Source organism: Nansenia antarctica (assembly GCF_963989245.1).
Source record: "Nansenia antarctica genome assembly, chromosome: 5".
NCBI classification, from domain to species: Eukaryota; Metazoa; Chordata; class Actinopteri; order Argentiniformes; family Microstomatidae; genus Nansenia; species Nansenia antarctica.
The window spans coordinates 3,058,337-3,073,421 of NC_137690.1; the positions used below are offsets into that span (position 1 = coordinate 3,058,337).

Below are 15,085 nucleotides of genomic sequence, written 5' to 3' on the forward strand. Positions count from 1 at the left end.
CACACACGGCACAGCGTTAACACACCCTCACACACACCCTCAGACATCGCATCACAACGGAAATTATTTGATTTGATTGTGTGCTGCTCATTCCTGGACAGCCCATGTAAGTGTGGCATTGATAATACCTCTTTATGTACATTTCATGATTGTCAAATAAAAACTAACCAACTAACTAACTAACTAACTAGCTAACTAACTAACTAACTAACTAACTAGCACAGTATGTTAACACACCCTCACACACACCCTCAGACACCCTCAGGTAGGGCTGCATGTGTGTATGTGTGTGTGTGTGTGTGTGTGTGTGTGTGTGTGTGTGTGTGTGTGTGAGAGAGACAGCTTATGTTACACTTGGTGGTCAGGTAGGGCTGCGTGTGTGTGTGTGTGTGTGTGTGTGTGAGAGACAGCTTACGTTGCACTTGGTGGTCAGGTAGGGCTGTGTGTGTGTGTGTGTGTGTGTGTGCGTGTGTGTGTGTGTGTGAGACAGCTTACGTTGCACTTGGTGGTCAGGTAAGGCTGCATGGTCATGGCGTGTTTGACCATCAGCTGGGCTCTGATCTTGCTGAAGAGGAAGAGGGTGGTGATGCAGGAGACCAGGCGCTGGGAGTTCACCCCCTTGTTGTCTGGAGGGAGGACGGCAGGAAGGTGGGCGGATTTAGTCACAAGTAATTTTTTCTGAGTGGGGGCAGTCCCTCTCATATGTTTTGTTTTTAGAGATAGAGATTTGACAGGAAGGATGGGTGAGAGAGAGAGAGAGAGAGAGAGAGAGGAGGATAGAGACAGTAGAGACTGACAGGAAAGATGGGTGAGAGAGAGAGAGAGAGGAGGACAGAGACAGTAGAGACTGACAGGAAAGATGGGTGAGAGAGAGAGAGAGGAGGATAGAGACAGTAGAGACTGACAGGAAGGATGGGTGAGAGAGAGAGAGAGAAGGGATGACATGCAGGATATGTCACATGAACGCAGCCTTAGACAGATAGATAGATCTAGAACATTCTATAGGATATTGTGAACATTCTATAGGACATTGTAAACATTCTGTAGCCTAGAAGACTATATCTAGACAGACCGACCGACAGACAGACAGAGAGAGAGAGATAGATAGACACAGACAGACAGACAGAGAGAGAGAAAGAGAGATAGATAGACAGACAGACAGAGAGAGAGAGAAAGAGAGAGAGAAAGAGAGAGAGATAGATAGACAGACAGACAGACAGAGAGAGAGAAAGTGAGATAGATAGACAGACAGACAGACAGAGAGAGAGAAAGAGAGAGAGATAGATAGACAGACAGACAGACAGAAAGAGAGAGAGATAGATAGACAGACAGACAGACAGACAGGTACCTGAGAGGGACTCTTCATATTTCAGGATGTGCTCCACCAGGTTGTCTACCAGCTGCACACACGCCTTCTTAGCTGGCTTGTACGACGCATCCTCCTCTGTCTTCAACAGCTGGAGGGAGAGAGGAGGAGGAGGAGGAGGAAGAGAGAGGAGAGGGACAGGAGAGGAGGGGAGATGGGCAGGAGAGAGGAGAGAGGAGGAGGAGGAGAGGAGGGGAGAGGGGCAGGAGAGAGGAGGCGGAGAGAGGAGGGAGGAAGAGAGGAGAGGGTGAGAGGAGGAGGAAGAGAGGGGCAGGAGAGAGGAGAGGAGGGAGGAAGAGAGGAGGAGGAGGAGGAGAGAGGAGGGAGGAAGAGAGGAGAGGGTGAGAGGAGGAGGAAGAGAGGGGCAGGAGAGAGGAGAGGAGGGAGGAAGAGAGGAGGAGGAGGAGAGAGGAGGAGGAGAGAGGAGGAGAGGAGAGAGGAGGAGGAGGAGAGAGGAGGAGAGGAGGAGAGAGGAGCAGGAGAGAGGAGGAGAGGAGAAGAGAGGGGAGAGAGGAGAGAGGAAGAGAGGGGCAGGAGAGGGGAGAGGAGAGAGCAAACAGGAGGAGAGATGAGGAGAGAGCAAACAGGAGGAGAGAAGAGGAGAGAGGAGGAGGAGAGAGGAGGACAGGATGGAACAGGAGGAGAGGGGCAGGAGGAGAGAAGAGGAGAGAGGAAAGGAGAGAGCAAAGAGGAGGAGAGAGGAAAGGAGAGAGCAAACAGGAAGAGAGGAGAGGAGAGAGGAGAGGAGAGAGCAAACAGGAGGAGAGAAGAGGAGAGAGGCACAGAGAGAGTGATTATTGTCAGTCTGAGTCTGGAGATCTGAGGCAGAGTTGCACTGTGGTGCGTCCTCCTCAAGGGGGCGCTCTGACACAAGGAAACCCTCTTACATTCTGGAGAAGCTGCTCGAACCAATCGTAGCCTGTGTCTTTGCACGCCGACACCTGAGAAAGACAAACAAACATGTTATCAGAAAAAGCCAATAATAATAATAATAATAATAATAATAACAACTTTATTTGTATAGTGCTTTTCCTGCAAACGTTGCAGCTCAAAGTGCTTTAATCATTATATAATCTTAATTTAATTATTTAGTCATTTAAAGGCAATATTAAAAAGATGGGTTTTTAGTCTTGACTTGAACATATGTGCTGAGGTTGCATCCCTAATGTAAACTGGCAGTGCATTCCACAATCTGGGTGCATAAAATGAGAATGCAGCCTCACCAAATCTCTTCTTTTGTACATGTGGTACACAGAGAAAACCAGCGTCAGAAGACCTGAGAGCTCTACTGGGCTGATATGCTAGTAAAAGGTCTTTCAGATATTCTGGTGCTGTGCCAGTGAGAGCTTTATAAACAATGCAAAAGATGTGTGTGCATTTAGTAGTGAGTATGTATTCATCGACATTAGAGTCTTTCCTGTCAGAATTCCTGTCAGACTTCCACCAAAGAGTACGGAAGCCAAGATGATCTAATGTTGTTAGCATGCAGAGCAGACAGACTTCCACCAAAGAGAACGGAAGCCAAGAGGCTAATGTTGTTAGCATGCAGAGTATCACTTCCACCAAAGAGAACGGAAGCCAAGAGGCTAATGTTGTTAGCATGCAGAGTATCACTTCCACCAAAGAGTACAGAAGCCAAGAGGCTAATGTTGTTAGCATGCAGAGTATCACTTCCACCAAAGAGTATGGAAGCCAAGAGGCTAATGTTGTTAGCATGCAGAGTATCACTTCCACCAAAGAGTACAGAAGCCAAGAGGCTAATGTTGTTAGCATGCAGAGCAGACAGACTTCCACCAAAGAGTATGGAAGCCAAGATGTTCTAATGTTGTTAGCATGCAGAGCAGACAGACTTCCACCAAAGAGGATGGAAGCCAAGATGTTCAAATGTTGTTAGCATGCAGACAGCGGCCACTCACCACGTCGGTGATGTTGAGTATCTTCCTGGTCATGGTGTCTTTGTCGTGGTCCGGCGTGGGCGTGAACCACAGCTTCTGGAACGTCTCGTTCACCAGTTTCTGTACGGACAGAGAACAGGACAGGAAGTTAGAGCAGGACAGGAAGTCAGAGCAGGACAGGAAGTCAGAGCAGGACAGGAAGTCAGAGCAGGACAGGAAGTTAGAGCAGGACAGGAAGTTAGAGCAGGACAGGAAGTCAGAGCAGGACAGGAAGTTAGATCAGGACAGGAAGTTAGAGCAGGACAGGAAGTCAGAGCAGGACAGGAAGTTAGAGCAGGACAGGAAGTTAGAGCAGGACAGGAAGTTAGAGCAGGACAGGAAGTTAGCGCAGGATAACTTGGTTAGCTTATCTGTTATAGGGCTTTCACACCGGCAAAGAACCGTGCCGGACAGGTTGACGCTGTCTGGCGAACGAGCCCGCGTTCATACCAGTGTACGAACGCGGGCTCGTTCGCCAGACAGCGCCAACGTTCGGAGGTTCCCAAACGCGAACGCGAACCGGCACGGTTCTTTGCCGGTGTGAAAGCCCTATGTGTGTATTACACACCAGCCCTGGGTGTGTCTTGATTTCCTTCTGTGTGTGTGTGTGTGTGTGTGTGTGTGTAGACATCCATATGTATATAAGTGTGTGTGTGTGTGTGTGTGTGTGTAGACATCCATATGTATGTAAGTGTGTGTGTGTGTGTGTGTAGACATCCATATATATGTATGTATGTAAGTGTGTGTGTGTGTGTAGACATCCATATGTATGTAAGTGTGTGTGAGTGTGTGTGTGTGTAGACATCCATATGTATGTATGTAAGTGTGTGTGTGTGTGTGTAGACATCCATATATATGTATGTAAGTGTGTGTGTGTGTGTGTGTGTGTGGTACCTTGATGCCCTCCTCGTCGTTGACCCTGCGTATCATCCTCACACACATCTCAGTGACCTTGTTGAAGGTGGGCTGCTCCAGACAGATGTCCCGCAGGATCTTTATCACACGCTTCCTCACACTGATCCCCGTGTCCTGGGGGGGGCGCGCACACACACACACACACACACACACACACACACACACACGCACACACAGAGGGAAACACGTCAGTCAGGAGAGAGAGAGAGAGAGAGAGAGAGAGAGAGAGATAGAGATCTAGAAAATTCTATAGGATATTGTAAACATTATGTAGCCTAGAATACTATATTTAGATAGATAGATAGATACATACATAGAGAGAGAGATAGCATGACACAGGGAAATAAAGATGATTAAATAGAGATGACTTATTGATTAAATAAACAACAACAATAATCATAGATATTTTTCCTAACAAGCATACGTTACATAAGTCTCATATCTCAAGTGTTTGAACTGATGTACTGGTACAGTGGAGGGTGCAGTGGTGTCAACCTGCCAGCAGGTGGCGGTGTGAGACTGTGTTATGAACCACAGGTGACCTGCTGGTGACCTCTGCCTCTTATGCAGCTACGCACTGATTCAAGTGTTTCAATAACGATCTGTGTAGCTGTGTGTGTAGCTGTGTGTGTGTGTGTGTGTGTGTGTGTGTGTGTATGTGTGTACCAGAGAGGATGAGGGAGAGAAAAAAAAGAGAGAGGGAGAACGAGTGCAAGTCATGGAGAGAGAGAGAGAGAGCGTGTGTATGTGTGTGTGTGTGTGTGTACCAGTATCCTCTTTATCAGCATGTCATAGTACTGTTCTGTCAGCTGTGTGTGTGTGTGTGTGTGTGTGTACCAGTATCCTCTTTAACAGCATGTCATAGTACTGTTCTGTCAGCTGTGTGTGTGTGTGTGTGTGTGTGTGTGTGTGTGTGTGTGTGTACCAGTATTCTCTCTATCAGCATGTCGTAGTACTGTTCTGTGAGTTGCGGGCGGCTCAGGACGAAGCGTCCCAGCAGCTCCACTGCCGCCTCCCTCACGCTGGTGCTGTTGTCCATCAGGCGCCCATGGACACCCCGCTGCATGTCCAACTAGGGGGGGGGAGAGAGAGGAGAGGGTTAATATACACACACACACACACACACACACACACACACACACACACACACACACACACCCCGCTGCATGTCCAACTAGGGGGGGGGACAGGGAGGAGTGCTTTAAGCCATGGGTGGCCCTGTGAGTAAAACATTCTTTATATCTTTGCACTCGATCATATTTCAGGACCCTCCTTTCATGACTTGTCCTAGATATGTGCGTTCTACCACCCAGTATCCTTACGTTTTCAAAATCACATCAGGATAAGCTAGTATGAAGCTATTTTGCTAGTTTTTCTGTGTAGGAGGCAGGCTAATTTACAAGACGGCCAACTAGTGGTCGTTGTGTGTAAGTAGCAGCTTACCATTGTAAAGACTATGGTCATGTGACCCCCGAGGCGGCTCTTATAATAGGTAACATAGACACGGCTGTTCTACTGTTAACACACACATACCCCGCTGCATGTCCAACTGAGAGGGGTGGGGGGGGCAGGGTTAACACACGGCCACACACACACAAGCATGCCCAAACACAAACACACACACACACACACCTCCACATGAGGAGAGGGTTAATGTCTAGACACACCCACCCCAAAAGTAACACAGACACACACACTGCATGTCAAACTGAGGAGATAGAAGGTTAAACATCCACACACATCCACACACACACACACACACACACACACACACACACACACACACGAGGAGATAGGAGCAGGTTCATGTGTACACCCACCCACCGCAGGCTGAGATAAGGCGACGCAGACAAATATAGACACACATGTAAACACACACACACACACACACACACACGTGTCATGAGGAGATAAGGCACGGATATAGACACTCTCTCTCTCTCTCTCTGTCTGTCTCCCTCCCTCACACACACACACACACACACACACACACACACACACACACACACACACACGAGACACAGACACAGAGACACACACAGAGACACACACAGAGACACAGACACAGACAGAGACACACACAGAGACACACACAGAGAGAGACACACACACACACACACAGTGTTGTGCCTACCCTGGCCAGGATGCTGGGGTCTGCAGCCACCACCTCAGACAGACACTTCATGGCTTTGGTCCTGACAGCGATGGCACTCTCCCCCAGAACCCTCAGGATCTGCACACAGGAACACACCAGAGTCACCACCCATCATCATCATCATCATCATCATCCACCCATCATCATCCATCATCATCCATCATCCACCCATCATCATCATCATCCACCCATCATCATCCACCATCATCATCATCATCCACCCATCATCATCATCATCATCCATCATCATCATCATCCACCCATCATCATCCACCATCATCATCATCATCATCATCCATCATCATCCATCATCATCATCAATCATCATCCATCATCATCCACCATCATCATTAGAGATGCTCCGATCTGATCGGCGCCGATCAATACCGGCCGATATGCCCTTGATCGGTTTTGATCGGAGTTCTCAAAACGGCCGATCAAACACGGCCGATCAGTTTACATAGAGAAATGGTGTCGCCAGTCTGGCAATATTACACAGTGTCGGAAAGAGACAACAAATATGCAGTTTGTAATGTCTGCTCAAAAGAAATTCCTCGCGGAGGAACGCACGCAAGGTCTTTCAATACCACGAATATCATACGGCATTTGCTGCGTTCGTCGATTCGCTCCGAGGGCGCCGAAGCGCACACTGGGCTCGACGTCATAAAGGGACCGAGTGCTTTGATTGGACGAGAGGCGTTCCACGAGTGCTGGTCAGAGTTCCAGCGCGACTTCACGAGCGTAGTGTAGGTAGTGTTCATTGACGTCATGTGACCCCGCAAGCAGGAAGTCACTAAGCTAGGCTAAGGCCCATAGCAACAACTATTAGTTACTAACTACTGTGCACCTTGCACAAGTGTATATAGCGAGCGACTTTTCAGCATAGCAGGACTTTTAGATGATAAGAGGAACAGGCTGAGTGCCAAAAACGCTGAGATGCTTGTATTTCTCAAGGCTAATCTGCCAGTGATGCTGCTTAAGAAGTAAGGTTTTGAGACTGAAATCTCCTTAGGTGCAATGTTTTGTTTATTTGTTTTATTGATTATTGCTGACTTGCTGTCTTATCTCCTCCTAAATATGACTTGAAACTGACTGACTTGAAACAGTATTTTATATTTGGCTATAGCCTGTTTATGTTGCAGTTTAGTTTGGGTATGTTTATTGTTCCTCAGGAAAGCTACAGTATAAGCTCCAAGTTCTCTAAGAGCCCCTAGTTCCTCTCATTCGAGTGGAATGTTGCACATTTGATGTGACAGTGTACATTTTATTTATTATGATTTTTATTTTCACATATTTGTATTTGTTTTTCCTGAAGTAAGCTACAGGTGGTTGTGAATTCAATAAAACAGATGGTTGTCAATTCATGATACTTTCTCATCTCCTAATTTCATTTGAATACTTAATATACAATGTCAATGGTGTTAAGAATAATTAAAAACATAAATAATGCTACACAATAAATAGAATGCTTCAATTGCCATTTTCGACGCTGTGATCGGTGATATCGGATCGGCAGATCACTGATTCCAGTGATCGGTGATCGGCACCAAAAACCCTGATCGGAGCATCTCTAATCATCATCATCATCCATCATCATCATCCACCACCATCATCATCATCATCATCATCATCCATCATCATCATCCACCATCATCATCATCCATCATCCACCCATCATCATCCACTCCTCATCCACCCATCATCATCATCCACCCATCATCATCCATCATCCAGCCATCATCATCCATCATCAACCATCATCCACCCCTCATCCACCCCTCATCCAGCCATCATCCACCCATCATCATCATCCATCATCCACCCATCATCACCCAGTGTTTCCTCTATATGCATTTATTGGTGGCGGGCCGCCACGAATGAATTTCCTCCGCCACTAATTGATTCAGTCCACAAAAAATAAAAATAAAATAAAAATAATAATCCACCTCTGAACATTTTAGCTGATTAAAATATATCTGATCCTAGATCAGCGCTATAATGGATGTTGACTAAAAGTGCACCTAAATCCACGCCCATCTCTCTCTAACCGCTGATCCAAAATCAGATTAATGACATTAAACATTCAGTTGACGACGTGACACAAGAGCTACTCCTGATTGGTCTAAATGTGAACCGGCATGAGAACCGTGCAGACTCAACCATCCCTGCTCAGCAGTCTTACCTGCCGAAATGCTCGGGCGCCTGTGTTTTCTCCTCGCGAATAACGGGCTAAAAGTCACCGGTAGTACCATCTAAAACTAAGATACAAAAAGCTGATCTAGCTAGCTAGGTGCACACATAAGATATCACGTTAGCAGTGGCTATGAGCGATCCGAAACTGCATGGCTGGCAAAGGAGCTAGGTGGTGGATCAGCTAACAACGTTTATGGCGGGGTACCACCACCACCAGCTACAACTACAGCGGGAGAGCCATCAGCATCGGCTAGCTGTGTTGGTGTATCAGCAGACATTAGCAAGTCAAAAAACTATTTTTATGTGCCGTCATTTTAGCAACGACACAGTAGGGGAGTCGATTTTTTTATTGACAACGGAATTACCGTACATGCTGGAAAAACATGCAGCTAAAATTCAGGGAACATTTGGACAATAAGAGACACACGGGAGAAGTACGGGAAAACAGGGCTCATGTGGGTCTCATCAAAGGTAAGAGTTTGTTTTCTTTAACTCAGCTGATACTCAGCTGTTTACCGAATGCTCCATCTGACTGTGATTTTACTTGTGTAATGTGGTGGGTTGACATAATTCACGCATGGAACTATGGGTTGGGAGTATTGTTCCGTCCGCAGTTGAGTGCGTAGTACCCAAGTTGTTTAGTCTGTTCTATTTACTGCTTGAGTGTGTTGTTGACAATCGTTCATGTCCTTCAGTAAACGTTTAGCTTTGTCATTTGATACGCCGCCTACGACTCCCGTCTCTCGGCACTACAGTAAACAGTTAATCAGTAACATTAGCCGCTTTTGTGCTCATGTAGGCCTACTTCGTATTATATTATAGCTGATGATCTTTGTGTGTGTGTATGTGACTGTCAGTCACAAGTTTATATTCTGTATATTCATTTATTATTTTTTTGCCATCCTCCCTCTAGTTTTGGTTGAAATTAGGTCGTTGTTTTGAGCGCGCGTGCGCGCGTAAAAAAAATCGCGTGCACGCGCGGACAGTAGGGATGGACGGTTTTTCGGTTAAACCGAAAACCGGGGTTTATAAAAATAGAAACGGTTTTTTATCAAAACCGTCTGAAGCCGTCTTTTTTTTTTTTTTTTTTTTTTTTTTTTTTGAAGAATAAAATAGAATAAGAATAAAACTGGAACATGTCACATGTTTGTCGTGTGTGAAAATAACAATGATACAGTCTGAATCTGCCGCGCAATGAGTGAGATTTGGTCAGTTGTGAAGAATAACTGAGGATTAATATCTAATTGGGATTATATTTAAGGGTAACGAATCACTCTATGGGAAAGATAGTTGCCTTCAGTTATTGGTAGATAGGAAAGTTTTTTTTACAATTACTCGCTTACATTTAATAAGATCATTTTCGCTGCTCTCTGTAAAGCGCATTGGGTCACTTTTGTGAGAAATGCGCTATAGAAATAAAATGTGATTTGATTTGATATCAATCAATCAATCAAACTTTATTTATGTTCTATAGCACAAATCATGCATTGAATGTAACTCCAAGTGCAGTATTTACTAAACCACAATATAATAAAACAAGAGCTATACGGATCAAGAGTGTTTGTGCACAGCGCCACTGTGTGTGAAGGCGCTACTGAAAGTGATGACAGAACGCATGTCTCAGAAGATACGCGGTCACTTAGTGACGCAAAGGTAGTTCTGTATTTATCTCTATCTGTATTAGTACGTTTATTTTGAAAGCTCTATTTTGACAGCTCTACCATGGGCACTTTTATTTTGATGGGGCATTCTTTGTTGATTGACTTACGACAGTTCAGGACGAGTCAGTCTCGCGGCATGTGGTTTTTATGAAAAGCTTTAAGTATGTTCACTGCATAATTCTAAGTCTAATATTTCTGTGATTATTGAGCAGTATTCAAATATTTAAATACATTGAGCAGCAGCTGAAACTTTGTCTAAGAACCAAGATATTGAGAAAGCAGTTCATTCAATGAAGACGCTGTTCCAAGAGATGATCTTCCGTGCAGGCGTGCACCCTGGATCAGCGGAGCTGGTGTGTTAAGTGTTCATGTGCTTTCATGTATGGTGTAGCTTACAAAAGTCTGCCTTTCCACTTATATTTGTGAAACTAAGTAGCCTAAAAGTGTTGCGACTGTGCTTACGGTGTTTTAATGGTGTTCGACATGAGTGTATTGTAGCAGTAGGGCTCAATTATTTGAAATTGGCGCTCTTTTTTTCCATTTTTTTTTCCAAATTTTTTTTTTTTTTTTTTTTTTACTGTATTTTTCGGTTAACCGGAAAACCGCGGTTTTACTCTCTGACGGTTTTTCGGTTTCAATAATTGGAAACCGTCCATCCCTAGCGGACAGGGCTATCCGCCACTAATGTAAAAATTCCTGGAGGAAACACTGATCACCCATCATCATCCACTCCTCATCCACTCCTCATCCACCCATCATCCACCCCTCATCCACTCCTCATCCACCCATCATCCACTCCTCATCCACTCCTCATCCACCCATCATCCACTCCTCATCCACCCATCCACTCACTGTCACATCATCTCAGGTGCGTTTGTAAATACGCTCAGGAAATATGATCGGCACTCATGGGATATGCGAACATGGTAGGATAGAGAGAGAGGGCAGTGATAGAGAGAGAGAGAGAGAGGGGGAGAGAGAGAGGGCAGTGATAGGAGAGAGAGAGAGAGAGAGGGGGGGAGAGAAAGAGGGGGCAGTGATAGGAGAGAGAGAGAGAGAGAGAGAGAGAGAGAGAGAGAGAGAGAGAGAGAGAGAGATAGAGAGAGTGTACAGGGTACAGGGTTAGGGTCAGGGGTCAGGGTCTCCTCACCTGTGTTAAGTAGATATCAAAGCTCTGGGCGAACGGCCTCATGGAGGCCAGGTAACGCACGATGAGGCAGGAGTCATCATAGTCCACCGTGTCTGAGCTCACCCTGCAGGACACACAGTTACTACACTGGGTGTGTGGGGGGGTGTGTGTGTGTGTGTGTGAGTTCACCTTGAGAGCAGAGGAGAGTTAGTACTCTGGGTGTGTGTGTGTGTGTGTGTGTGTGTGTGTGTACCTGAGGATGGTGTACAGGTGTGTGTGTGTGTGTGTGTGTACCTGAGGGTATGTGTGTGTGTGTGTGTCTGAGTTCACCTTGAGAGCAGAGGAGAGTTAGTACTCTGGGTGTGTGTGTGTGTGTACCTGAGCGTGGTGTACAGGTGTGTGTGTGAGTGAGTGTGTGTGTGTGTGTGTGTACCTGAGGATGGTGTACAGGTGTGAGGGTGTGTGTGTACCTGAGGGTGGTGTACAGGTGCGTGTGTGAGTGAGTGTGTGTGTGTGTGTGTGTGTGTGTGTACCTGAGGGTGTGTGAGAGGGTGTGTGTGTGTGTGTGTATACCTGAGCGTGGCGTACTGGGAGGGTGTGGTCTTGATGATGACCCTCAGGGCCTTCTTGCGGGCCTCGGCCCTCTGCATGATCTCCCCCGCGGCCTCCAGGTCCTTGGCGTGGTGGGGGCCCTCGCTGCTGTCCTCCTCCCCCCCCCCCCCCCCGCTGGCTCTGGCTCCGCATGGCCTTCTCCGTCTCCGTGGTCGTGTCGCGAAACCACTGGGCGATCTGGAACTTACGGGCAAACTGGGGACAGAGGAGGAGGAAGGAGGAGAGAGGGAGAAAGGGAGAGGGGGAAGAGGGGAGAGAAGGAGGGAGGAGAGAGAAGGAGGGAGAGGGGGGGAGAAGGAGGGATGGGGGGAGGGGAGAAGGAGGGATGGGGGATGGAAGGGAGGGAGGGAGGGATGGATGGGGAGAGAAGGAGGGGGAGATGGAGGGGAGAGAGGGAGAGAAGGAGGGGAGAGAGGGAGGGAAAGGGAGAGTGAATACACACCCACCACTATAGAGAGGCAGGTCGCCCACCATGGTCACAGTGAACCCACACTCACCACCAGAGAGGCCTCTGTCCACCCTCCCTCCCTCTCTCTCTCTCTCTCTCTCTCCACCTCCTCCCACCTCTCCCCCCCCCCTCCTCACCCCTGGTCACAGTGAACACACACTCACCACCAGAGAGGGGTCCGTCTCTGCGTTCTCCTCCATGTAGTCCAGCAGAGCCTTCTGCAACTGCTGGGTCTCATCGTTGCCTTGGGTCTGAGAGGGGAGGAGGGGAGGAGAGGAGGGGAGGGGAGAGGGGAGGGGAGGAGAAGGGAGGTGGGGAGGGGAGGGGAGGAGAAGGGAGGTGGGGAGGGGAGGGGAGGGGAGGAGAGGAGGGGAGGGGAGGGGAGGAGAGGAGGGGAGGAGGAGAGGAGGGGAGGAGGGGAAAGGAGAGGAGAGGTGGGGGGAGGGGAGGGGAGGAGAGGAGGGGAGAGGAAAGGAGAGGAGAGGAGAGGAGGGGAGGAGAGGAGAGGAGGGGAGGGGAGAGGAGAGGAGAGGAGAAGGTAGAGTATTAAAACATGTAGTCTTTTTTCATGACTGTTCTGTCACGTGTTGGACGTTACCTCAGACAGACAGACACACACCCCCCCCCCCCACGCACACATACCTCCCGTAGGATCCTGTCGATGCATCTCTGGTCCATCTTGCTGGTGACGGCGTCCTTGCGCAGGCGCGCCGCCACGGTGCCCAGGTAGTCCAGAGACGCCACGCGCAGAGCCATCTCTGTCTGCTTGTTACTGAACTGGTGCACCTGGGGGGAAGACAGACAGACAGGTAGTCAGACAGACAGGTAGTCAGACAGACAGGTAGTCAGACAGACAGGTAGTCAGACAGACAGGCAGACCGGTAGTCAGATAGACAGGTAGCGCAGGGCCATCTCTGTCTGCTTGTTACTGAACTGGTGCACTTGGAGGGGGGGGGGGGGGGGGAGACAGGTAGTCAGACAGACAGGTAGTCAGACAGACAGACAGGTAGTCAGACAGACAGGTAGTCAGACAGACAGGTAGTCAGACAGACAGGTAGTCAGACAGACAGGTAGTCAGACAGACAGGTAGCGCAGGGCCATCTCTGTCTGCTTGTTACTGAACTGGTGGACCTGGGGGGGCAGACAGACAGGTAGTCAGACAGACAGGTAGTCAGACAGACAGGTAGTCCGACAGACAGACAGGTAGTCAGACAGACAGGTAGTCAGACAGACAGGCAGACTCACCAGGAGGCGTCCCAGAAGGCTTAGCAGCAGCTCGGCAGCGGGCCACTCCGGCTTGTTGACGGTAGACAGCAGGTCCTGCACGAAGTTCTCAAACAGCGGCCTGTAGTCCTCTTCCCCCTGCTTACTACCACACCTGGGGAGGGGGGGGGAGGAGGGGTGGAGGGAGGGGGGAGGAAGGGAGAGAGAGATGTTTTAGATGAACATTCTAGTCAGCAGGTAAAACACCAGGAAGGAGAGGAGGAGAGGAGAGGAGGAGAGGAGAGGAGGAGAGGAGAGGAGGAGGGGAGGAGAGGAGAGGAGAGGAGGGGAGAGGAGGAGAGGAGAGGAGGAGAGGAGGAGAGGAGAGGAGAGGAGAGGAGGGGAGAGGAGGAGAAGAGGAGAGGGGAGGAGGGGGAGGGGAGGAGAGGAGAGGGGACGTACTTCTTGAGGAAGACAGAGAGGAAGTTCTGGGCGGTCCTCATGGCGGTCTCGTAGGAGTTGGTGATCAGGAGGTCCTGGTCCATCTGGGGGGGAAGAAGAGCGAGCAGCATGTTTATACTTTATTTTTCAGGGTTAGGGTTAGGGTTTCAGGTCAGAGGTCAGGTGTGTGTGTGTGTGTCAGGGTTTCCGTTAACCGGTAATTACCGGTCTTTGTCCGGTAAAATGTGTAGAAGTCCGACAAATTGAAAACTCGTCGGACATAATGTCCGGTGAAAATAATTCCCTCTAAGCACAATTTGGCTTCGGGCCACCATTTTCAGCTGAGAACCAAACACACACACACTCATACACGCACAACACTGCCCGAGAGAGAAGGACCCGCCCCCTTTAGTTAGCCTGCCCGAGAGAGAAGGACCCGCCCCCTTTAGTTAGCCTGCCCGAGAGAGAAGGACCCGCCCCCTTTAGTTAGCCTATAGCCTATAGGCTAACTAAAGGGGGCGGGTCCTTCTCTCTCGGGCAGTGTTGTGTGTGTGTGTTTGGTGCTCAGCTGAAAATGGTGTCCCGAAGCGGAGCGGATAACAAACGAAACGGACAACATTTACACTATGGAGACAAACTTCAGCGATATGATCTAACAGCCGGTCTTCAGGACGACATACAAAAACAGTTATGTTCTCCTCATTGTCATACTCCCGAGTCCGATTAAGTATGATTTGACAGGCAGCTAAACGAAATGCCTTCCCAACCAGCGAGACCTGGGGGGTATTCCATCAACGTCGCTAAAGGAAAATCCTGGCTTATTTTTGATAACTCTCGCGAGATTTATCGGAATATGCCTGTATATTTTTAGGAACCCTCGCGAGACTTTGTCAGACTAAACCTGGATTTTCTTTTAGCGATGTTGATGGAATACCCCCCTGGTTATAGAAATGACGTTGTTTTATTGATAAAAAAAAAGGGTAAAACTGGAAAGAGAAAATAGAAAACTCACATTAATCCCAAACAAT

General features: G+C 48.2%; 1 pseudogene across 1 annotated transcript in view; it reads right to left on the bottom strand.

Moving 5' to 3' along the window:
* LOC308159174 (nipped-B-like protein A) overlaps positions 1–15,085 on the bottom strand; it is a 68,705-nt pseudogene that overhangs the window by 16,063 nt on the left and 37,557 nt on the right. The window contains exons 25-37 of the transcript XR_013938026.1: positions 14,079–14,161; positions 13,659–13,791; positions 13,056–13,199; positions 12,578–12,664; positions 11,927–12,160; positions 11,375–11,477; positions 6,350–6,448; positions 5,141–5,287; positions 4,195–4,329; positions 3,283–3,381; positions 2,254–2,307; positions 1,349–1,457; positions 496–626 (exon numbers count right to left, since the gene is read on the bottom strand). The product of XR_013938026.1 is annotated as a nipped-B-like protein A (transcript). The remainder of the gene's footprint in view (positions 1–495; positions 627–1,348; positions 1,458–2,253; positions 2,308–3,282; positions 3,382–4,194; positions 4,330–5,140; positions 5,288–6,349; positions 6,449–11,374; positions 11,478–11,926; positions 12,161–12,577; positions 12,665–13,055; positions 13,200–13,658; positions 13,792–14,078; positions 14,162–15,085) is intronic.